The sequence below is a fragment of the Bos grunniens genome, chromosome 3 (genome assembly GCF_055505025.1).
Source record: "Bos grunniens cultivar Pamir isolate PY7600 chromosome 3, Bosgru_T2T1.0, whole genome shotgun sequence".
In the NCBI taxonomy this organism is placed as follows: domain Eukaryota; kingdom Metazoa; phylum Chordata; class Mammalia; order Artiodactyla; family Bovidae; genus Bos; species Bos grunniens.
This window is the reverse complement of record NC_141167.1, coordinates 82,834,985-82,860,937: the sequence shown is the minus strand read 5'-3', so window position 1 is coordinate 82,860,937 and position 25,953 is coordinate 82,834,985. Positions and strand designations below refer to the sequence as shown.

The 25,953-nt window shown below is 36.9% G+C and overlaps 1 long non-coding RNA gene and 1 other non-coding gene across 3 annotated transcripts in view; one reads left to right on the top strand and one right to left on the bottom strand.

Annotated features, from left to right (window-relative positions):
* LOC147375931 (uncharacterized) overlaps positions 1-25,953 on the bottom strand; it is a 138,461-nt gene that overhangs the window by 47,896 nt on the left and 64,612 nt on the right. Inside the window, exon 4 of one of the 2 annotated variants that reach the window (XR_015161627.1) lies at positions 13,613-24,911. The exons of the other annotated variant lie outside the window; for it this stretch is intronic. This is a non-coding gene — a long non-coding RNA (uncharacterized LOC147375931). Of the gene's footprint in view, positions 1-13,612; positions 24,912-25,953 lie in introns of those variants that run through there. 2 annotated transcript variants of the gene reach the window in all.
* TRNAY-AUA (transfer RNA tyrosine (anticodon AUA)) lies at positions 23,652-23,723 on the top strand. The gene has a single exon. It is a non-coding gene; the product is annotated as a tRNA-Tyr (tRNA).

Sequence of the window (25,953 nt, the reverse complement as noted above, 5' to 3'; positions counted from 1 at the left end):
TCATATTTACATGGAACAGGAGACAACATATATTTTCAGTTTTGCTCCAGAGCTATATTACCCATTCTGTCCTCTACCATTTTATAGAACTAAATTGAATGGACCATTTGGATAACACATCACATTGTTTCACTCTATCTCTCTTTAGTCGCTAAGTCCTGTCCAATTCTTGCAACCCCATGGACTGTACCCTGCCAGACTCCTTGGTTCATGGGATTCTCCAGGCAATAATACTGGAGTGGGGTGACATTTATTTCTCCAGGATTGTTCTACTATACTATATTCATTAAGATGAACAACCAAGAAATACTCAGCACCTTAGAGGCCCTAGGAAGACAAACACATACCACAGAGTTAGAAATAAATAAAATGTAGATATACAGCCTGAAACATCATAGTTAGCAAAACCAGATAGCATTTCTCTACTAAAATTCCATAACACTACAGATGATAAATAGACATTTTAAAATTTGAATAAAATCATATCTTAAAATTTCTCAAGAGGCAGATCAGGTGGGCTGGTATTCCCATCTCTTTCATAATTTTCCACAGTTTATTGTGATCCATACAGTCAAAGGCTTTGGCATAGTCAATAAAGCAGAAATAGATGTTTTTCTGGAACTCTCTTGCTTTTTCCATGATCCAGCGGATGTTGGCAATTTGATCTCTTGTTCCTCTGCCTTTTCTAAAACCAGCTTGAACATCAGGAAGTTCATGGTTCACATATTGTTAAAGCCTGGCTTGGAGAATTTTGAGCATTACTTTACTAGCGTGTGAGATGAGTGCAATTGTGCGGTACTTTGAGCATTCTTTGGCATTGCCTTTCTTTGGGACTGGAATGAAAACTGACCTTTTCCAGTCCTGTGGCCACTGCTGAGTTTTCCAAATTTGCTGGCATATTGAGTGCAGCACTTTCACAGCATCATCTTTCAGGATTTGGAATAGTTCAACTGGAATTCTATCACCTCCACTAGCTTTGTTCATAGTGATGCTTTCTAAGGCCCACTTGACTTCACATTCCAGGATGTCTGGCTCTAGGTCAGTGATCACACCATCGTGATTATCTGGGTCGTGAAGATCTTTTTTGTACTGTTCTTCCTTGTATTCTTTCCATCTCTTCTTAATATCTTCTGCTTATGTTAGGTCCATACCATATCTGTCCTTCATCAAGCCCATCTTTGCATGAAATGTTCCTTTGGTATCTCTGATTTTCTTGAAGAGATCCCTAGTCTTTCCCATTCTGTTGTTTTCCTCAATTTCTTTGCATTGATCGCTGAAGAAGGCTTTCTTATCTCTTCTTGCTATTCTTTGGAACTCTGCATTCAGATGTTTATATCTTTCTTTTTCTCCTTTGCTTTTCGCTTCTCTTCTTTTCATAGCTATTTGTAAGGCCTCCCCAGACAGCCATTTTGCTTTTTTGCATTTCTTTTCCATGGGAATGGTCTTGATCCCTGTCTCCTGTACAATGTCACGAACCTCATTCCATAGTTCATCAGGCACTCTATCTATCAGATCTAGGCCCTTAAATCTATTTCTCACTTCCACTGTATAATCATAAGGGATTTGATTTAGGTCATACCTCAATGTTCTAGTGGTTTTCCCTACTTTCTTCAATTTAAGTCTGAATTTGGCAATAAAGAGTTCATAATCTGAGCCACAGTCATCTCCTGGTCTTGTTTTTGCTGACTGCATAGAGCTTCTCCATCTTTGGCTGCAAAGAATATAATCAATCTGATTTCGGTGCTGACCATCTGGTGATGTCCATGTATAGAGTCTTCTCTTGTGTGCGTCTTGAGAAATTTGTATGCAGGTCATGAAGCAACAGTTAGAACTGGACATGGAACAACAGACTGGTTCCAAATAGGAAAAGGAGTTCATCAAGGCTGTATATTGTCATCCTGTTTATTTAACTTATATGCAGAGTAGTACATCATGAGAAACACTGGACTGGAAGAAACACAAGCTGGAATCAAGATTGCCGGGAGAAATATCAATAACCTCAGATGCAGATGACACCACCCTTACCACCCTCTTGATGAAAGTGAAAGTGGAGGTGAAAAGGTTGGCTTAAATCTCAACATTCAGCAAACGAAGATCATGGCATCTGGTCCCATCACTTCATGGAAATAGATGGGGAAACAGTGGAAACAGTGTCAGACTTCATTTTTCTGGGCTCCAAAATCACTGCAGATGGGGACTATAGCCATGAAATTAAAAGACGCTTACTCCTTGGAAGGAAAGTTATGACCAATCTAGATAGCATATTCAAAAGCAGAGACATTACTTTGCCAACAAAGGTTCGTCTAGTCAAGGCTACGGTTTTCCCTGTGGTCATGTATGGATGTGAGAGTTGGACTGTGAAGAAGGCTGAGCGCCAAAGAATTGATGCTTTTGAACTGTGGTGTTGGAGAAGACTCTTGGGAGTCGCTTGGACTGCAAGGACATCCAACCAGTCCATTCTGAAGGAGATCAGCCCTGGGATTTCTTTGGAAGGAATGATGCTAAAGCTGAACCTCCAGTACTTGGCCACCTCATGCAAAGAGTTGACTCACTGGAAAAGACTCTGATGCTGGGAGGGATTGGGGGCAAGAGGAGAAGGGGACAGCAGAGGATGAGATGGCTGGATGGCATCACTGACTCGATGGACGTGAGTCTCAGTGAACTCCAGGAGTTGGTGACGGACAGGGAGGCCTGGTGTGCTGTGATTCATGGGGTCGCAAAGAGTCGGACACGACTGAGCAACTGATCTGATCTGATCTGATATTTTAAAAAATAATTTTCAAATTCAAAATGCTTTAAAGCAAATGCATTTAATAAAATAAATAATTAGAAATTGTAATATTTGGATAATTTGCTGTTATTCTAAACAGAAACATTAATTTTATCACTGGTTTCTAAATAAGTCTGTACTAAAATCCACAGTTTAAATACTCAGGGACTCAGAGTCTTCTAACACTTAAATTTGATTGCTTGTGATATTAATCAATGTAGGAAATCAGTTTCAAATTCCATATAATTAGAACTGCTTGAAGGAATACAGTGTTAGAATTAAAGATTATCCAACAAGAAAATAATTAAACTGTTAAAATCTCTGGCGAAGAAAATTAGCATTGTAAATTATTTTAACTTTGCTGTCACTATATGATTTAATGACAGTATTTGTATAGCTGAAATCATGGACCAATATTTGCAGAATATATATTTATAAAAACCCAATTATTGTCAGTTTTGATTAGCTATGTTAATCACAGAAAACAGTATACTCAGTAATATAAACCAAAAATATCGCTCAAATAGTTAATATGTGGCTTTCCATATATTTTCTCTATAGATTTAACTTCCCAGTTATGTCTTTATACCATTAAGGTAAATTAAAACTCATTTACAATTTAATTTAAATGATTTCACCGTAATTCCTACTTCAACTTCTTTACTGAGAAATATTTTCTCTCATTAAGTTACCTACCTTCAAACACATAGCACGTATTACTTTTGCCATACTTATTAAAACATTATTCTTTTAATCTTTATGTTTAAAAATATGTTCAAATATCACTGTTCATCCGTTATTTTTTTAGAAAAAGATCATCAAAATCTTTCAAAAGTCTAATTTAAAGTAAAAAGACAGTAAATTATAGTATTGAAAATTAAGAATACACTATTTTCAATTACATGTAACTATTCAGAATTTAAATAAATCTTTTAGAAGGTAAATGTTAATGGCATTCCTATGCATTAACTTTTTTTCAGAACACACTTAGAAATTTCTAACAGAATTGAGGATATACAAAGTTTTTTAGGAGAATGCTTATCACATTACATATTACAAAAAAGTAAATGCACATTCCAAAAGCTATAGGAAGTATTTTAAATTAACATGAATTGACTATGGTAAAAGTGCTTCCGTTTTTAATTTGAATCATCTGTAATATGTGATATTTAAACTATGAGACATTTGTTTGGAATGAGAACAAAAAGGCATAATCACAAGAAATTATACTGAACACTGAAATGATCCCCTTAATAAAGTTATAATTGCCTTACCAATTTCATTTTAACAAAATGTAATAATAACAACTTTCAACAACAATAGTAATGCTAGTTTCAGTGCTAATGTCTTTCATTTTCTTCTGTTTTCTTACTTAAGGTAGTTTTTGTAAAACTATGACTCTGGCCCTCTCTGTGGTATTTAACTCTGGGTGTATAACTTTTAAATTTTTTCCTTAATTTAAAATAAATTATGACTTCTGTCAACAAATGAATTGCTTCTGTACTTCAGCAAAATTCTTTTAGAATCTTTATGTTTGGCATGATATAAATTTTGATTTTTTTGCTCTATATTGTGTTCTATCTTTACAAATGGGATACAAATAATTTAAAAGCATTATTTCATTCCAATTTTTAGAAGATTTACTATTATTTAAAAGAAACAGTATAGTTTATACTGTTTTCAACTAGTCATTACCTACATAGTGTTACAGAGGGCAGAAGAAATGGCAACACTATATTCTTAAAAGGAGGTTTTTAGAAAAACTTAGCTTATGGCTATCTTTTAAACATTTGTTGGAAATTCAAATTTTAAACACTTTTTTTGACATTAACATTAATTATAGCAAAATAATATAACATTTGCTATACATACTATAACATATGTTATACTATATATTATATATAAAATATGCCATTATATATACAACAAAATCAATAATGCTTTCAATTATACAATTTAGGTGTTTCTAGGAAAATCTGAAGGATCTCTCAACTTTGACACTACTTTTGTTGTTGTTATTGTTCATTATTTCCCTTTCTGTAAATCCTGATAGAACAACTTATGGAAGAAGTATCATTTTGAAGAACTATCCTATTACAATTTGGACCATTATGATTCATTAAAATGTTAACTGACTTACAAATTAAACAAGGTAAAACAGTTCCAAACAACAAAATGCAAACAAATGAAAAAAATTAAGGCTCTTCTTTATATCCTTAAAAATAAGTAAATGACACTGCCTCTGGACTAAAATAATTTAGAAGGAAAATTTGAGCTACTTTTGTTGTGGTAATTTTTGTTTTATTATTTTTGAATTGTAGTTGGCCTGAAATATTCACATAATCAAACTATATTCCTAGAATACTTTGGTTTAAATTCAGTACACAGATTCTCCAACATATATTGCTAAAAAGAGTAGTTTAAAATAATAATGAACAGGATTTATGGGAAAGGATAAAATTGGGAAGTTTTTCATAAATATTCTGCCAGTTTGGAATAATTTATAGAGTTATGATAGGAAATACAAAGTAAGTGTTTTAGAAATTAAACAAGTAAGGTTACTCAGTCGGTAAAGAATCTGCCTGCCTTGCAGGAGACCTGGGTTGTATCCCTGGGTTGGGAAGATTCCCTGGAGAAGGAAATGGCAAACCACTTCAGCATTCTTGCCTGGAAAATCCCAAGGACAGAGGAGCCTAGCAGGCTATAGTCCTTGGGATCCCAAGAGTTGGACATGACTTAGTGACTAAACTACATCACAGCCTTTGCTCTTATAAAACAAGTTACATGAATGGATAATATGCAGCATCCGACATTTTAGTTCTACCTGTTATCTCCTCATATATAATTTGAGAGTGCTGTTGTATCAGAGTTGATCTCCCTTAAGATTAACTGGTTTGATCTCCTTGCTGTCCAAGGGACTTTCAGGAGTCTTCTCCAGCACCACATTTTGAAAGTATCATTTTTTTGGCATTCTGCTTTCTTTATGGTCCAGCTCTCACAACCATAAATGACTACTGGGAAGACTGTAGCCTTGACAATACGGACCTTTGTAGGCAGAGTAATATCTCTGCTTTTGAACATACTGTCTAGGTTTGTCATCACTTTCCTGCCAAGAAGCAATTGTCTTCTGATTTCATGGCTGCAGTCACCATCTGCAGTGATTGTGGAGCCTAAGAAGAAGAAATTTGAGTGTAGTCTAAAATCAAATAAGTCACTTGATGAGTTAGTAACTTCTGGCCTCTCAGCTACTTGGTCTTCCAACAATATCATCCTATCAAAGGCTGCCTTTTTATTGACAAGTCTATTGATTTCCTAATTAATATACAACTTGTGTACTGGTTATTACTACAGGAGATATATTTTTAATGTTTCTATGGTCAGTAATTTTATCAACACTAAAATTTCCTACTGTTTGAATGACTCTAACTGTAGGGAATATATAGGAATGTATATTCCTTAATAAATGCAAGGAACTATTGTTAATGTTAACAAACCAATGAAAACAGATGTTCTATGTTGTATTCTATTTCATTTTACTTCCAAAGAAAAAGAGAAGTAACAAACAAAACAAAGAAAAATATTTAAAGTAATTCATAGAAAAAGCAACCCAGCAGATGCTAGTTGTTAGGGGCTGAAAAGAAGATAAGGAAAGCAAACAATTATACAACCCTCATATTCAATTTTTTTTTATGCAGAATGTTAGATGATTACATCAAATTCTAGATTTTATTGTGGTATTCCTTGACTCCTAAATGATTTTTTGGCAGACATTTGACTGATTTAATGCCAGAAGGGTCTGTGTGTTTTGACAAAAGGTTAATGTCATATATTCACATTACACAAGCACACCTGGACCCAAATCCCAGTTTCTAACATCATTTTCCAAAGAGAGGAACCAAAGCTCCTTACAGACCTGGCTAATTCCAGATTTAACCACGAAATATATGATTAGCCTAGACTATCTTACAGCACAAGAAAGAAAGGAAATACTTAAACACACACACCAACGAAGGAAAATACCCAAAAGCCAACTGAAAGGGCTTCCAATGGCCAAGCTAAAATAATTTGAACACAAAAATATAAAATAGTACTGGACAATAACACAAAGCTTAAAATATACCCACAAGTCTGTCTTTATTTATAAATTATTGAATAAATACAGGAGAAGAGACAAATCTCTCATATAAAAGAATCCAACATTTATATAGATGCTCCACCCACAAGAAGTGGAGCATAACTCCACATTTGTTAAGTGTGAGGTATGCATCGTGGTGTATTTTCAACCAGTACATTATGTAAAGGGAGAAAATATAACCTGACAAAAAAGAAATTATATTTCTAGGTCTGTCATAGTTTTTCTTCCAAAGAGCAAGTGTCTTTTAATTACATGGATGCAGTCACCAACCACAGTGATTTTGGAGCACAAGAAAATAAACTCTGTCACTATTTCCAATTTTTCCCCACCTATTTGCCATGAAGTTATAGCACTGGATGTCTTGATCATAGTTTTTTAAATGTTGAACTTTAAGCCAGCTTTTACACTCTCCTCTTTCAACTTCATCAAGATGCTCTTTAGTTCCTCTTTGATTTCTGCCATTAGAATGACATCACCTGCATATTTGAGGTTATTGATATTTCTCCAGGCAATCTTGATCCAGCTTTTGATTCATCCAGCCTGGCATTTCCCATGATGTTCTCTGCATATAAATTAAATAAGCAGGGTGACAATATACAGCCTTCATGTACTCCTTTTCCAATTTTTAACCAATCTGTTGTTTCAAGTCTGGTTTTAAATGTTGCTTCTTGTCCTGCATACAGGTTTCTCAGGAGATAGGTAAGGTGGTCTGCCATTCCCATCCCTTGAATAATTCTCTACAGTTTGTTGTGCTCCACACAGTCAAAAGCTTTAGTGTAGTCAAAAAGCAGAAGTAGATGTTTTACTAGAACTCCCCTTTTTCTCTATGATTCAGTGAAGGTTGGCAATTTGATCTCTGGTTACCCTGCCTTTTCTAAATATCAGCTTGTACATCTGAAAATTCTTTGTTCACATACTGCTGAAGCCCAGCTTGAAAGATTTTGAGCATTATTGTGCTAGCGTGTGAAATGAGGGCGATTGTGCTGCAGTTTGATCATTCTTTGGCACTGTCCTTCTTTGGGATTGGACCATTTCCAGTCCCGTGGTCACTGATGAGTTTTCCAACTTTGCTGACATATTGACAGTGAAAGTCGCTCAGTCGTCCATGGAATTCTCCAGGCCAGAATACTGGAGCGGGTAGCTTTTCCCTTCTCCCAGGGATCGTCCCAACCCAGGGATCAAACCCAGGTCTCCCGCACTGCAGGCAAAATCTCTACTAGCTGAGCCACAAAGGAAGCTAACGCACAGCACTTTAACAACATCTTTTAAGATTTTAAATATCTCAGCTGGAATTCCATCACCTCCACTAGCTTTGGATGGGGCTTCCCTGTTGGCTCAGAGGTTAAAGCGTCTGCCTGCAATGTGGGAGACCCAAGTTCGATCCCTGGGTCGGGAAGATCCCCTGGAGAAGGGAATAGCAACCCACTCCAGTATTCTTACCTAGAGAATCCCATGGGGGGAGAAGCCTGGTAGGCTACAGTCCACAGGGTCGCAAAGAGTTGGACATGACTGACCTACATTTTTATTTATTTATTAATACATCCTAAGGTCCACTTGACTTCACATACCAGGATGTCTGGCTCTAGGTTAGTGACCATATCATCATCATTATAGTGTCAATAAGGTCTTTGTACATTATTTCTCTGTATTTTGTCACGTCTTCTTAATCTCTTCCTCTTCTGTTAGGTCCTTGCTGTTTCTGTCCTATTTTGTGCCCATATTTACAGGAAATGTTCCCTTGGTATCTCCAATTTTCTTGAAGAGATCTCTAGTCTTCTCCTTTCTATTGTTTTCCTCTATTTCTTTGCATTGATCACTTAAGACAGCTTTCTTATCGCTCCTTGCTATTCTCTGAAACTCTGCATTCATCTGCGTGTATCTTTCCCTTTATCTTTTGCCCCATCTATTTTCTCAGCTATCTGCAAGGCCTCCTCAGACAATCACTTTGCCTTCTTGCTTTTCTTCTTCTTTGGGATGGTTTCCATCACCACTACCTGTACAATGCTACAAATCTCTATCCATAGTTCTTCAGGCAGTCTACCAGATCTAATCATTTGAATCTATTCATCACCTCCACTGTATAATCATAAGGGATTTAATTCAGGCTATACCTGAAAGGCCTAGTGGTTTTCCCTACTTTCTTCAATTTAAGCCTGGATTTTGCAATAGAGAGCTGATGATCTGAGCCACAGTCAGCTCCAGATCTTTTGGGGGTTTTTTTGTTTTGTTGTGATGACTTTACAGAGCTTGTACATCTTCGGCTGCAAATATAATCAATCTGATTTTGATGTTGACCATCTGCTGATGTCCATGTGTAGAGTCGTCTCTAATATTGTTGAAGAGGGTGTTTGCTATGATCCGTTCATTCTCTTGGCAAAACTCTGTTAGTCTTTACCCTGCATCATTACATACTCCCAGGCCAAACTTGCCTGTTACTCCAGGTATCTCCTGACTTTGTACCTTTGCATTCCATTTCCCTATGATGAAAAGAATATCTTAAATTAATAACAGTTCTAGAAGGTCTTGCAGGTCTTCACAGAAGCATTTAACTTCAGCTTCATTGGGGCATAGTCTCGGATTACTGTACTGTTGAATGCTTTGCCTTCAAAATGAACTGAGTTAATTCTGTCATTTTTGAGATTGCACCCGAGTACAGCCATTTCAGACTCTCTTGCTGACTATGAGGGCTACTCCATTTCTTCTAGGGATTCTTGTCCATGGTAGTAGAAACAATGATTATCTGAATTAAACTTGCCTATTCCTGTCCATTTTAGTTCACTGCTAAAATGCCGATGTTCACTCTGGCCATCTCCTGTTTCACCATGTCCTATTTACCTTGATTCATGGACCTACAATCCCAGGTTCCTATGCACTATTACTCTTTAGAGCATCTAAGTGATATACCCTTAATATGAGATAAAGGCATTTTTACTTAACTCTATGGTTTTTATCCCCCAAATCTATAAACTCAGTTTAATCATTAGAGAGTAAAAGATGGGACAAATTCCAATAGAGAGGCATCCAACAAAATATCTTGACAGTGATGCTTAACTCTCAAGGTAATCTTTACAAACAGGAAGTCAGAAAAACTGTCACAGACAAGAAAGCCTAAGGAAACTTTACAACTAAATGTTATGTAGAATCCTAGACTGAATCCTGGAACACAAAAAAGACCAAGAAAATGAAAATCTGAATTTATTGGTAATTATGTATTAATCTAGGTTCTTTGTGACAAATGCACCATATTCATATAGTGTGCTGATTAATATAATATTACTGATAATTCTATAAATGATGTGAGGTATATGGGAGTTCTCAAAATATATCCATCCTTTTTCTGCAAATCTAAAACTGAAAAAACACTTAAAATCTGAAAAAAACACTAAAGAAAATAAATAGGAGGGAAAGCAACACTTCTACTTAATTAACCACATAATACAATTTCTAAACCTTGTAATGTTATGTCATTCAGTTTAGTTATGCAGTTGTGTCCAACTCTCTGCAACCCCAAGAACTGTGGCACGCCAGGTCTCTCTGTCCATCACCAACTTCCGGAGTTTACTCAAACTCATGTCCACTGAGTTAGTAATGCCATCCAATCATCTCATCCTCTGTTGTCCCCTTCTCTTCCCGCCTTCAATCTTTCCCAGCATCAGGGTCTTTCCAATGAGTCGGTTCTTCACATCAGGTAGCCAAAGTATTGGAGTATCAGCTTCAGAATCAGTCTTTCCAATGGACATTCAGGACTGATTGCATTAGGGTAGACTGGTTGGATCTCCTTGCAGTCCAAAACTCTCAAGAGGCTTCTCCAACACCACAGTTCAAAACATTATTCTTAGGTGCTCAGCTTTCTTTATAGTCCAACTCTCACATCCATACATGACTACTGGAAAAACCATAGCCTTGACTAGACAGACCTTTGTAGGCAAAGTAATGTCTCTGCTTTTTAATATACTGTCCAGGTTGATCATAACTTTTCTTCCAAGGAGCAAGCGTCTTTTAATTTCATGCCTGCAGTCACTATCTGAAGTGATTTTGGAGCCCAAAAAATAGTCTGCCACTGTTTCCACTGTTTCCCCATCTAATGTCATGAAGTGATGGGACCAGATGCCATGATCTTAGTCTTCTGAACATTGAGTTTTACATCAACTTTTTCACTCTCTTTCATCAAGAGGCTCTTTAGTTCCTCTTCACTTTCTGTCATAAGGATGGTGTCATCTGCACATCTGAGGTTGCTGCTAAGTCTTGTCAGTTGTGCCCAACTCTGTGCGACCCCATAGACGGCAGCCCACCAGGCTCCCCTGTCCCTGGGATTCTCCAGGCAAGAACACTGGAGTGGGTTGCCATTTCCTTCTCCAATGCATGAAAGTGAAAACTGAAAGTGAAGTCGCTCTGTCCTGCCCGACTCTTAGCGACCTCATGGACTGCAGCCGTCCAGGCTCCTCTGTACATGGGATTTTTCCAGCCAATAGTCTGGAGTGGGGTGCCATTGCCTTCTCCGATATCTGAGGTTACTGACATTTTTTCCAGGAATCTTGACTCCAGCTTCATCCAGTTCAGCATTTCTCATGATGTACTCTGCATATAAGTTAAATAAGCAGGGTGACAATATACACCCTGACATACTCCTTTCCCGGTTTAGAACCAGTCTGTTGTTCCATGTCTAGTTCTAACTGTTGCTTCTTGACCTGCATATAGTTTCTCAGGAGGCAGGTCCAGGTGGTCTGGTATTCCAATCTCTTTAACAATTTCCCACAGTTTGTTTTGATCCACACAGTCAAAGTCTTTGTAATAGTCAATAAAGCAGAAATAGATGTTTTTCTGGAACTCTCTCGCTTTTTCGATGATCCAACAGATGTTGGCAATTGGATCTCCAGTTCCTCTGCCTTTTTTAAATCCAGCTTGAACATCTGGAAGTTCATGGTTCACGTACTGCTGAAGCCTGGCTTGGAGAATTTTGAGCACTACTTTGCTAGCATGTGAGATAAGTGCAATTATGTGGCAGTTTGAGCATTCTTTTTGGCATTGCCTTTTTTGGGACTGGAATGAAAACTGACTTTTTTCCAGTCCTGTGTCTACTGCTGAATCTTCCAAATTTGCTGGCATATTGTTATGCCATTAAAAAATATTAAATACAATCATGTTTTAATTAAAATTCACATGGGGAATTAAAATAAAAATGCTGAAATTTAGCTATGACTTATATTCTCCATTTATTGTTAATAAAATAATTATGGTCAAATTAAAATGTTAGATTATATTCTCAAGTTGATATGATTTATCCCTTATTTTCCACCTGTTTGGCAAGAAAATCACGTAAGTGTTATAAACATGGAACATTCCAATTCAAATAGTTCACAAGAGAGGTATTTAGAACTAGTGCATTAAATGTTAAGTTCTGTAATTCCCACTCTGGGTATCAGAACCACAATAAGAAGCATGTGAGATTAAATTGTATTTATTTGAATTGTATAATAGTTCTTTTCTGATACTGCACAAACTATTTAACCATACCAATTTTTCAGTAAGTTTAGTCTATCATAAATATCACAATATCATCTTAAAGCTTTTTAAAGTTTGCACATAACTTGCACTCACATAATCTCATTTTTATATAATTTTAACATTCTGAGATTCAGAGTAATTTCTGTAATATTCATTTTGTAGACAAGAAAACCATTGCCTAGAATTTAAGTGACAGGATTGAGTTGCACATTTAATAAGTTACAGTGTTTTGATTAAACCCAAATCTTTCAACTCAAAGTTTTGTGAATCTCTCCTCTGTTCTACTTTATGTTTCCTTTGATATCTCACAGAAACTTGAGTAATCACTGTCAACAGCAAAGTACATTAGACACTCATGCTATTCCTCAATGCGACTTTAATGAAAGCAAATGAATCAGGACAGGTTTAGCTGGTAACATCATCATTTTTAACAGCATTTGGAAAATTTAATAAAATTTAGCCAAGACATGGAAGCAACCTAGATGCTATATAGAATGGATTGGGGAGAAGGCAATGGCAACCCCCTCCAGTACTCTTGCCTGGAAAATCCCATGGATGGAGGAGCCTGGTAGGCTACAGTCCATGGGGTCGCTAGGAGTTGGACATGACTGAGCGACTTCACTTTCACTTTCATGCATTGGAGAAGGAAATGGCAACCCACTCCAGTATTCTTGCCTGGAGAATCCCAGGGACGATGAATGGATAAGAAAGCCTAATTAAACTTAAAAGCTTCTGCACATCAAAGGAAACTATTAGCAAGGTGAAAAGACAGCCTTCAGAATGGGAGAAAATAATAGCAAATGAAGCAACTGACAAACAACTAATCTCAAAAATATACAAGCAACTCCTACAGCTCAACTCTAGAAAAATAAATGACCCAATCAAAAAATGGGCCAAAGATCTAAATAGACATTTCTCCAAAGAAGACATACAGATGGCTAACAAACATATGAAAAGATGCTCAACATCACTCATTATCAGAGAAATGCAAATCAAAACCACTATGAGGTACCATTTCACACCAGTCAGAATGGCTGCGATCCAAAAGTCTACAAATAATAAATGCTGGAGAGGGTGTGGAGAAAAGGGAACCCTCTTACACTGTTGGTGGGAATGCAAACTAGTACAGCCACTATGGAGAACAGTGTGGAGATTCCTTAAAAAACTGGAAATAGAACTGCCTTATGATCCAGCAATCCCACTGCTGGGCATACACACTGAGGAAACCAGAAGGGAAAGAGACACGTGTACCCCAATGTTCATCGCAGCACTGTTTATAATAGCCAGGACATGGAAGCAACCTAGATGCCCATCAGCAGATGAATGGATAAGAAAGCTTTGGTACATATACACAATGGAGTATTACTCAGCCATTAAAAAGAATACATTTGAATCAGTTCTAATGAGGTGGATGAAACTGGAGCCTATTATACAGAGTGAAGTAAGCCAGAAGGAAAAACACCAATACAGTATACTAACGCATATATATGGAATTTAGAAAGATGGTAACGATAACCCTGTATACAAGACAGCAAAAGAGACAGTGACGTACAGAACAGTCTTATGGACTTTGTGGGAGAGGGAGAGGGTGGGAAGATTTGGGAGAATGGCATTGAAACATGTAAAATATCATGTATGAAACGAGATGCCAGTCCAGGTTCAATGCACGATACTGGATGCTTGGGGCTAGTGCACTGGGACGACCCAGAGGGATGGTATGGGGAGGGAGGAGGGAGGAGGGTTCAGGATGGGGAACACATGTATACCTGTGGTGGATTCATTTTGATATTTGGCAAAACTAATACAATTATGTAAAGTTTAAAAATAAAATAAAATTAATTAAAAAGAAAAAAAAAAAAAAAAAAAGAAAGCAGTGGTACATATACACAATGCAGTATTACTCAGCCATTAAAAAGAATACATTTGAATCAGTTCTAATGAGGTGGATGAAACTGGAGCCTATTATACAGAGTGAAGTAAGCCAGAGGAAAAACATCAATACAGTATACTAACGCATATATATGGAATTTAGAAAGATGATAACGATAACCCTGTATACGAGACAGCAAAAGAGACACTGATGTATAGAACAGTCTTTTGGACTCTGTGGGAGAGGGAGAGGCTGGGATGATTTGGGAGAATGGCATTGAAACATGTATAATATCATATATGAAACGAGTTGCCAGTCCAGGTTCAATGCACGATACTGGATGCTTGGGGCTGGTGCACTGGGATGACGCAGGGGGATGGTACGGGGAGGGAGGAGGGTTCAGGATGGGGAACACGTGTATACCTGTGGCAGATTCATGTTGATATATGGCAAAACCAATACAATATTGTAAAGTTAAAAAATAAAATAAAAATAAAAAATAAATAAATTTATATTTTGATCTTTGCATGTACAATTATGATCATTTCACGTTTATCTTCATTCTATTTTTCTCTGGGCTTCCCTTGTAGCTCAGCTGGTAAAGAATCCGCCCATAATATGGGAGACCTGGATTCAATCCCTGTGTAGGGAAGATCCCCTGGAGAAGGGAAGGGCTACCAATTCCAGTATTCTGCTTTTTTCTATATGAACAAGACTAAATTTTATTCTTTTACCATCTTAATTAAGAATTCCAATTCATTCTGCTGCGCTGCTAAGTTGCTTCAGTCATATCTGACTCTGTGCGACCCCATAGACGGCAGCCCACCAGGCTCCCCGGTCCCTGGGATTCTCCAGGCAAGAATACTGGAGTGGGTTGCCATTTCCTTCTCCAATGTATGAAAGTGAAAGTGAAGTCAGTCAGTCATGTCCAACTCCTAGCGACCCCATGGACTGTAGCCTACTAGGCTCCTCCATCCATGGGATTTTCCAAGCAAGAGTACTGGAGGGGGTTACCATTGCCTTCTCCCCAATTCATTCTATATAACATTAATTATAAACTTCTTATACTACCTTCACATTTACAAGCATAGAATTTATTGACAAAGTGTTGTTAATATTCAACCTTCATTTCCCCTGATCTTCCTAAAAGCTTAATTTATAACATCTTTTTTTCTAGATTTCTACTTATTTACTCTCCTATAATCAATAATCAACCACATAAGGCAAGTTCCTTTGTTCTCTGTTCCAAATTGTTTTTGTTAATTCTGACAATTGTGGCATTTCCTTAGTGGAAGTTAGAGAGTGGCGGAGGTGAAGGAGAAATCTTTCTCTGCCACTGCTGGAAAGAAACGTTGATGCCTGCTATTACTCTTACTGAAGTCTAGAAAATCACGTATTCCTATATTCCTAAAACCCCTCAAAATGATTGTGGTGGTTCACTGTGTGTTAATCGTTCAGTTACGTCCGATTCTCTGAGATCCCATGGGGTGTCTCCCACCAGGCTCCTCCATCCATGTGATTCTCCAGGCAAGAATACTGGAGTGGGTTGCCATTTCCTTCTCAAAATGGTGACTGTGTCTTCCATGAAGAATACAATCCAGTATCTTTTTATTTCAAAAAATTATTCTACTTGTTAAAGTAACTTTGATGTTAATGACTTTGTGATCTTTTCTGAGGCTGCCTTCAGCCTCTCCCAGTTCCACCTCAAGAAAAGGTGGCATGGCACCCCCCTGAGGGGTGCTCCCTTCAATTTAGGGGTGTTATTTGGCTTTGAGACACAAGTGATAGTTACTATATTCCATAGGCCAAATCCTATTCTTCCATTAAAATTATCCTAAATGTCAACCCTAAATAAAGAGGATCACCACTCAGTCTAAGCTACTCTCTTTGAATGTTAGTTCTATAATTTCCAGAGAAGCACATTATCATACATTCTTATCTGGCTACATTTGCATGCTGCCTAATATAACCTGCCTTCTCACTTATTTAAGCCAAAAAATTTGAGAATACCCTTCATTTATCACAAATTACTCTGATCAAACCACGCACATAAACAACAATTTATTTATCATTAAATTCAATATTGAAGACAACTGCAATTTTTGGGGAGTAAAATTAAAATTATCAATACACTGAAAAATGAACTGTGGCAGGAATTTAGGTCTGGAGATCCTGAGCAAAAAATCAATTTTTTTAGAGCTAAAAATAACTACCTTTACCCCTAGTGTACCTTACTGTATAACCCGCTTTACTTTTTTTTTAAATACCATTTATTGTTTTAGCATAGTGTATAATTTAATTACTCATTGCACTAGTCTATCATTGCTAGAATAGTTTCCATGACTACAATAATGAACTATATAACTACAATAAATATTAATTATTTTGTATCATTGCTATTTACCAGGTACCTCGAATTGTGTTCAGTACCCAGTAGATTCTCAATAAACATAGATTAAATAAATAAATTAATGAAAGAAAAGTTTCCTTTTGGATCTTTCCTTGTTTATAGAAACCTCTGGACAACCAGCCCCAAATTGAAGCAATTGCCTTTATCCTTTCCCACTGCTTCCAAGGATTAAATCTTAACTTTATTATAATTTTTAGGTTGAACTTAAACACACACACACACATAAGAGTCATTCTTCTTTTAGACTTATATTTCCTTGATTATTTATTAAATTGGTCTATATAAGAGATACGGTCTTTCTCAGCATGTAAGACGTATCCTTGCAATAGTAGATGCTCCATTTTTTAAAGTGTTTTCAAGACTGCTTGCATGAAGGACACAGGCAAATCTAGCAGTCATTCTCAGGCAATTTTTTATAATTTGTTTAAAACGTTCATTGAGAAAACACCAGTGAGGTGGAAGAATCTATAAGAATATTAATATAAGCTGACTTGAATTTTTAGGACACTGTATTTTGGATAATGAACCAAACATATAATTCTCATATGTACAATTAGAAATAGATTTATTGCTATCTCTTATAATTAGTTTTGGCAAAGAATAAAATGACCTTTAAAAGAGTTATTAACCAAAAGCACAGGAAATGATTTCAACTTAGACATGCTTTTTATTTAGATTTATATTTAGAAATGCTTTGTATTTAGAGGAGTATATTTAGACAAGACACCACCAATTCTGTACAGTAAAATACAGGAATGTGTTTCTTACTAGTTTATGCAGTAATGTGTTTCTTACTAGTCTTGAAAAAAGATGGCACATCCTCAAAAGTAAATGAGAACTAGTGTGTACAGATCTACATTTATTATACTCATTTTGATATCAGCCTTTTTTCTGTTGAAATATAACTGCTTTACAATGTTGTGTTAGTTTCTGTTGTACAACAACATGAGTCAGCCATATTCATACACATATCTACTCCCTCTTAATAAACTCAACAATATCATTATTTTTCAATTAGTCCCTCTGTACATTAGAATTCTGTTACATAAATGACACAATTCCTCTAACCACCCCAATAATGAGGGGCCTTTCTAGATACATCAATAGAGACCATTATCTATATTATTCAAAAATACTAATGTGATGCTTTCATTGTATGTTACATTTATTTCACTAAGTTATTTTAATATAGGTGACACTTTATAAATCATCTATGTGATATAAAACTTAGTAACTAAGTCAGATGACAAAATAAAACAGTGTTAAGATGTCTGATCTACCGGGGATGTATTATTGACTTTGTTTCAGTGGGACTACAAAATTAAAGGCAACAGAGTAATGAGGGGTTTATGGTCTTGTAGGGAATAATGAAGAAACCGTAACACTTGTTAGCCTTAGAAGTCATTAAATAATTCATCATTATTTAAAGGGATTAATGATGAACAAGCAGAGAAGAAAAAGTCACTGCAAAAAGAAATATTAGCCTCTGTATATTAAAAAGAAGAAAGGCAAAGGAAATACAAATTTAAAAATGTGAGGAATGACCTTAACCTGGAGTTTAAATTTGATCTAAAAAAATCAAATACAATAGGATGTAACCTATGGAAGAGTTGGGAGACAGAGAAAGTAAGGATGGTTCAAGTTGGGGCAAGTGGCATGGGGTTGCTACAGGCAAGAAATATTATTTCAGCCTCAGGCATTTTGAACTGATATCCAAGTAAAGAAAGAAAATCTAAGGTCACTTAGGTATATTCTTAAAGTTTTGAGAAACAGCTGCCAAAAATTTCTGATGACTTGGGTATTAAGAAACTGACTGGCTAATATTTGTTATAAATTGGAGATCAGTATTATGAAATACAGGTTGCATCTCAATCTATAATTACAGGCAGAGTTTGAGTGATGAGAGTAAGCACAAAATATATTGAATAAGCACTTTTTAACTATATAAGTGAATTAAATAACTATAAATCTAGCAAGAAAATGTTACATAATTATCATTAGATATAGTTTAAAGATTATCTAGTAAATTTCTTTTTTAACTTTTAAAATTAATTTATTTTTAATTGGAGGATGATTGCTTTACATTGTGTTGGCTTCTGCCATATAGTAACATGCATCAGTCACAGGTATACATATGCCCCCCTTCCACTTCCCATCCCATCCTACCCTCTAGGTTATTACAGAGTACCAAATTTGAGCTTCGTGCATCATACAGTAAATTTCTATTGGCTATCTAATTTTACATATGGCAGTGTATATATTTCAATCTACTCTCTCAATCACCCCACTGTCTTTTTCCCCGTCCACAAATCTATTCTCTATGTCTGTGTCTCCACTGCTGCTCTGCAGAGGTTCATCAGTACCATCTTTCTAGATTCCATATATATGTGTTAATATATGATATTTTCCCCTCTTTCTGACTTACTTCACTTTGTATAATAGGCTCTAGACTCATCTGCCATACTAGAACTGAGTCAAACACATTCATTTTATGGCCAAGTAATATTCCTTTGTATATACGTACCACTACTTCTTTACCCATTTATCTGTCAATGGGCATCTAGGATGCTTCAATGTCCCAGCTATTGTAAACAGTGCAGTGATGAACAGTGGGGTGCAGGTGTCTTTTTCAAATATGGTTTCCTAAGGGTCTATGCCCAGTAGTGGGATTACTGGGTCATATGGTAGTTTTAGTACTAGTTTTTTTTAAGGCATCTCTATATGTTAAATTTCTTAAAATGAACTTACGAATAACCTATTATGTGATCATTTTTTCAGTCTACTTACTTAAATAGGTGGCATAAATATTATTTAACATTCCCTCCCAAACATATGTAGAATTTTCTCAGAAATTTGTAAAGGGACAGTACTAAAAATATAAATTAGTTACAAGTTTTTAAATATTAATATGTGAAATCTAAGGAAAACTCTTTATAAGAACAGTCATTTTTCTAAAGCCATGGCTGTTTTTAAAATGCTACATTTTCTATTAATAACATAAGAAACTTAACGAAACCCCAGTACCTCCTCTCATCATATATAGCATATTCAGTTCAGTCACTCAGTTGTGTCCAACTCTTTTGACTCCATGGACTGCAGCAAGCCAGGCCTCCCTATCTATCACCAACTCCCAGAGTTTACCCAAACTCATGTCCATTGAGTCAGTGATGCTATCCAGCCATCTCATCCTCTGTCGTCCCCTTCTCCTCCTGCCCTCAATCTTTCCCAGCATCAGGGTCTTTTCAAATGAGTGAGCTCTTCGTATCTGGTGGCTAATGTATCGGAGTTTCAGTTTCAACATCAGTCCTTCGAATGAACACCCAGGACTAATCTCCTTTAGGATGGACTGGTTGGATCTCCTTGATGTCCATGGTTTCTCAAGAGTCTTTTCCAACACCACAGTTCTAAAGCATCAATTCTTCAGCACTCAGCTTTCTTGCTAATCCAACTCTCATATCCATACATGACTACTGGAAAAACCATAGCCTTGACCAGCTGGACCTTTGTTGGCAAAGTAATATCCCTGCTTTTTAGTATGTTGTCTAGGTTGGTCACAGCTTTTCTTCCAAGGAGCAAGTGTCTTTTAATTTAATGGCTGCAATCACCATCTGCAGTGATTGTGGAGCTCATAAAACTAGTCTGTAATTGTTTCTATTATTTCCCCATCTATTTGCCATGAAGTGATGGGACCAGATGCCATGATGAGTTTTCTGAATGTTGAGTTTAAACCAATTTTTTCACTCTCATCTTTCACTTTCATCACAAGACTCTTTAGTTCTTCTTTGCTTTCTGCCAAGAAGTTGTTATCTGCATATGTAAGTTTATCAATACTTTGCCCAAAAATCTTGACTCCAGCTTTTGCTTCATCCAGTCCAGCATTTCTCATGAGTTAAAGGCAAGTTAAAAAGGCAAAGTGACAATATACAGCCTTGATGTATTCCTTTCCCGATTTGGAACCAATCTGTTGTTCCATGTCCAGTTCTAACTGTTGCTTTTTGATCTGCATACAGATTTCTCAGGAGGCAGGTCAGGTGTTCTGGTATTCCCATCTCTTTAACAATTTTCCACAGTTTGTTGTGATCCACAGAGTCAAAGGCTTTGGTGTAGTCAATAAAACAGAAGTAGATGTTTTTCTGGAACTTTCTCACTTTTTCGAAGATCCAACGAATGTTGGCAATTTGATCTCTGGTTCCTCTGCCTTTTCTAAATCCAGCTTGAACATCTGGAAGTTCACAGTTCACATAGTGTTGAAGCCTGGCTTGAAGAATTTTGAGCATTATTTTGCTAGCATGTGACATGAATGCAATTGTGCAGTAGTTCAAACATTCTTTTTGGCATTGCTTTCTTTGGGATTGGAATGAAAACTCACCTTTTCCAGTTCTGTGGCCACTGCTGAGTTTTCCAAATTTTCTTACATATTGAATGCAGCACTTTCACAGAATCATCATTTAGGATTTGGAATTCCATCACCTCCACTAGCGTTGTTCATAGTGATGTTTCCTAAGGCCCACTTGACTTCTCACTCCAGGATGTCTGGCTCTAACTGAGTGAGCACACCATCATGGTTATCTGGGTCGTGAAGATCTTTTTTGTACAGTCCTTCTGTGTGTTCTTGCCACCTCTCCTTAATATAATCTGCTTCTGTTAGGTCCATACAGTTTCTGTCCTTTATTGTGCCCAACTTTGTGTGAAATGTTCCCTTGGTGTCTCTTATTTTCTTGAAGAGATCTCTAGACTTTCCCATTCTATTGTTTCCTCTATTTCTTTGCACTGATCACTGAGGAAGGCTTTCTTATCTCTCTTTCCTATTCTTTGGAACTCTGAATTCAAATGGGTATATCTTTCCTTTTCTCCTTTGCCTTTAGCTTGTCTTCTTTTCTCAGCTATCTGTAAGGCCTCCTCAAGAGAACAATTTTGCGTTTTTGTACTTCTTTTTGTTGGGGATGGTCTTGGTCACTGCCTCTTGTTCAATGTCACAAACCTCCATCCAGTTCTTCAGACACTCTTGTTTATCAGATATAATCCCTTGAATCTATTTCTCACTTCCACTGTATAATCGTAAGGGATTTGATTTATGTTATACCTGAATGGTCTAGTGGTTTTCCTTACTTTCTTCAATTAAGTCTGAATTTGGCAATAAGGAGTTCATGATCTGATAAACAGTCAGCTCCCGGTCTTGTTTTTGCTGACTGTATAGAGCTTCTCCATCTTTGCCTGCAAAGAATATAATCAATCTGATTTCAGTACTGACCATCTGGTGATGTCCATGTGTAGAGTATTCCCATGTGTTGCTGGAAGAGGGTGTTTGCTATGACCAGTGTGTTCTCTTGGCAAAACTCTGTTAGCCTTCACCTGCTTTGTTTTGTACTCCAAGGCCAAATTTGCCTGTTACTTCAGTTATTTCTTGACTTCCTACTTTTGCCTTCCAGTCCCATATAATGAAAAGCACACCTTTTGGGTCATTAGTTCTATAAGGTCTTATAGGTCTTCATAGAACCATTCAGCTTCTTCAGTATTTCTGTTCTGAGCACAGACTTGGATTTCTATGATATTGAATGGTTTGCCTTGGAAACAAACAGAAATCATTCTGTCGCTTTTGAGATTGCACCCAAATACTGAATTTTGGACTCTCTTTTTGACTACGATGGCTACTCCATTTCTTCTAAGCAATTATTGCCCACAGTAGTAGATATAAATGGTCATCTGAGTTAAATTCACCCATTCCAGTCCATTTTAGTTCACTGATTCCTAAAATGTGGATGTTCACTCTTGCCATTTCCTGTTTGACCACTTCCAATTTGCCTTGATTCATGGCCCTAATGTTTCAGGTTCCTATGCAATACTGCTCTTTATAGCATCAGACTTTAATTCCATCTCCAGTCATATCCACAACGGGGTGTTGTTTTTGCAGTGGCTCCATCTCTTCATTCTTTCTGGAGTTATTTCTTCACTGATCTTCCATAGCATATTGGGCACCTACTGACCTGTGGAGTTCATCATTCAGAGTCCTATCTTTTTGCATTTTTATGGTATTCATGGGGTTCTCAAGGCAAGAATATTGAAGTGGTTTGCCATTCCCTTCTCCAGTGGACCACATTTTGTCAGAACTCTCCACCATGATTCATTTGTCTTAGGTGACCCTGCACAGCATGGCTCATAGTTTTATTGAGTTAGATAAGGCTGTGGTCCATGTGATCAGTTTGGTTAGTTTTCTGTGACTGTGGTTTTCATTCTGTCTGCCCTCTGATAGGTAAGGATAAGAGGTTTATGGAAGCTTCCTAATAGGAATGACTGACTAAGGGGGAACCTGGGTCTTGTTCTGATGGGTGCGGCCATGCTCAGTATATCTTGAATCCAATTTTCTTTTGATGGTCAGGAGGATGTTCCTTCCCTGTTGTTGACCTGAGGCCAAACATGGTGGAGGTTATGAAGATAACGGTGACCTCCTTCAAAAGGTCCCATCCACATACTGCAGCACTCAGTGCCCCTGACCCTGCATCAGGCCACCTTCGACCCACACATCCGCCAGAGACTCCTGGACACACATGGTCAAGTCTGGGTCAGTCTCTTGTGGGATCACTGCTCCTTTCTCCTGGGTCCTGGTGAGCACATGGTTCTGTTTGTGCCTTCCAATAGTCTGTTTCCCCAGTCCTGTGTAAGATCTAGCGGCTCTATGGAGGAGTTAATGGTGACCTCCTTTAAAAGGGCTTATGCCATACCCAGGTCTGTTGCATCCAGAACCTCTGCCTTGCCTTAGGCCACTGCTGACCCTTACCTTCACAGGAGACAATCAAACACAGTTCTTGCTCAGTCTCCGTAGGTTCTCTGGGTCCTGGTGCACGCAAGGTTAGTTTGAGCTCTCTGAGCATCTCTGGTGGGTAAGGGTTTTGATTCTAATGTAATTTTGCCCCTCCTACCATCTTGCTGGGATATATAATATAATAACAATATACATGAGGCTTCCCTGGTAGCTCAGATGGTAAAGCATCTGCCTATAATGCAGGAGACCCGGGTTTGATCCCTGGGTTGGGAAGACCCCCTGGAGAAGGAAATGGCAACCCACTCCAGTATTCATGCCTAGAAAATCCCATGGACCAAGGAGCCTGGTGGGCTACAGTCCATGGGGTCGCAAAGAGTCGGACACAACTGAGTGATTTCACTTTTATAACAATGATTCTGGCTCATGCCAGCATTTTAGACCCTACTGTTTCATTTTCCCCAATATTTAGGTATGTTTAACTATTGTTTACTTTTGTTTTTTAATTGATTCTGGTTCAAGTTTATGTTAATCAGTCTAAAGCTGATAATTTCTGATCTGACTTTCAGACTTAGTTAAATCAGCAACTAAGAGATAACAGTGTCATGCATTAACTCTGTGGACAGGTCTGTAAGTAGTCCATTTTTTTATACCAAAAATTTTAAGGAGTTCCTTCTTTTTTTTACAGTTTCATCTATGCAAGTAAATGAGCAAATGAACGAGATTCTAAAATAGTTAAACCCAACAGATCTACAGGTACCAGAAAATAGTGATTTTTCTCCCTTCTGGAAACGAGAACAGTATAACCCAATACTACATATAGCTAAAATGTCCAGTGGGATAGTATCATGACTGCATGGCTGTTATGAGTTCTAGTCATTTGTCTTTGTGGGCCCCTTTCTCAGTAAACACATATATATACACATATATGTGTGTGTGTATATATATATATATAATTATATTACTGTGCTAGTATGAAGGTGAATATAAGCCAGACAAGACTCATTGCTATATATTTATTATTTGTTTATTTTTATTTTAAAAGATATTAAAATGAAAACATTTCCCTAGGCCCCAACAATACTGTAGAATCTGGGCACTATGCCACCTATACCTCACAGATAAGTTAATCTTGGTGGGTAGACTGTTCCTCATGTAGTACAAAACACTAAGTTTCCTAACATAAGACCCATGCCAAGAATCTGCAACACTGATGCCTGCAAAGAGTCAAATGAAATATCATGCAAGAAGATGAAATATAATGAAGAAAAATAATCTCACATAACATGAACTTTCAAAAAAAAATCTTCGAGCTCATGAGCTTTCAAACAAAAATTACCATTTTTAACAGAAAATGCAAAAAATTAAGGATATTGAATATCAATAGATGGAAATATTATGCAGCATTCCCCAGAGGACCATGAATATTGTTGCTGACGTCTAAAAGTATGAAGAGCAGAAACCCTGCAATAAATAAAGGAATTTATTAAATATTGTGGTAAATATATAATAGATGACATCCCAATGTGTCACACTTAGTATACTCCCTGGAGTACAGGTGGAATCTGTGACTTGCTTCTGAACAACAGAACTTGACAAAGATAATGGGATGTTACTCTCATGATTATATTTCTCATGTAAGACTCCTAGCCACTGGAGAGAGAGACATAGGGATAGAGGTATTCTGTTGGCCTTGAAGAAGTAAGCTTCCATCTTGTAAAAGTATTCATGAAGATCCTTATGGCAGGGAATGGGGGGCAGCTTCCAAAACCTGGTGGAGCCCACAAGTCAACAATCAATAAGAATTTGAGGACCTCAGTTAAAAAGTCATGAGGAAATGAACACTGACAGCAACCTAAATGAACCTGGAATCCTATTTTTCCCCAGTTAAGTGACCAGAATAAAATGCAACCTGGCCCACACCATGACCATAGCCTTTTATGACCTGGAGCAGTGTCCAGCTAAGCCATGCCAGGACTCCTGGTTCACAGAAGCTGTGACAATGAATGTGTTTTTTTTTCAGTCAGCAGATTTTGGTAATTCATTAAATAGCAATATAAAAAATATACAAATAAGAAATGATAAGTATGAAAAAAGATGATTTGAGACACAAAATATTCAGGTGTTCAAATAAAAATTATCTCACACACAGTTAACAAACAGAACAAATATTAGATACAACATATCTAAAAAAGATTTAGTGAGTCAGAGAATAAACATAAATAGACTGAAGTGATACATGCAGAGAAATAACTGTGGCTAGAATGAGTAGCTCCATCACATATTTAAAAGAAGTTATTAAGGAAGGGAATACTGACAATGAGGATAAAGGAACATTTGGAGACTATTTAAAGATGAAGGGAATATCATGATTAAATATTTTTAGCACCAAATAATGTTTGGATCCTCAGACTAAAAGCATCACCAGGTTACATTAGCAGAGTTGAGTAAATTTTAGAAAAATCATCAATTAGACATTGCATACTGAAGTGTAGAACATCAAGAA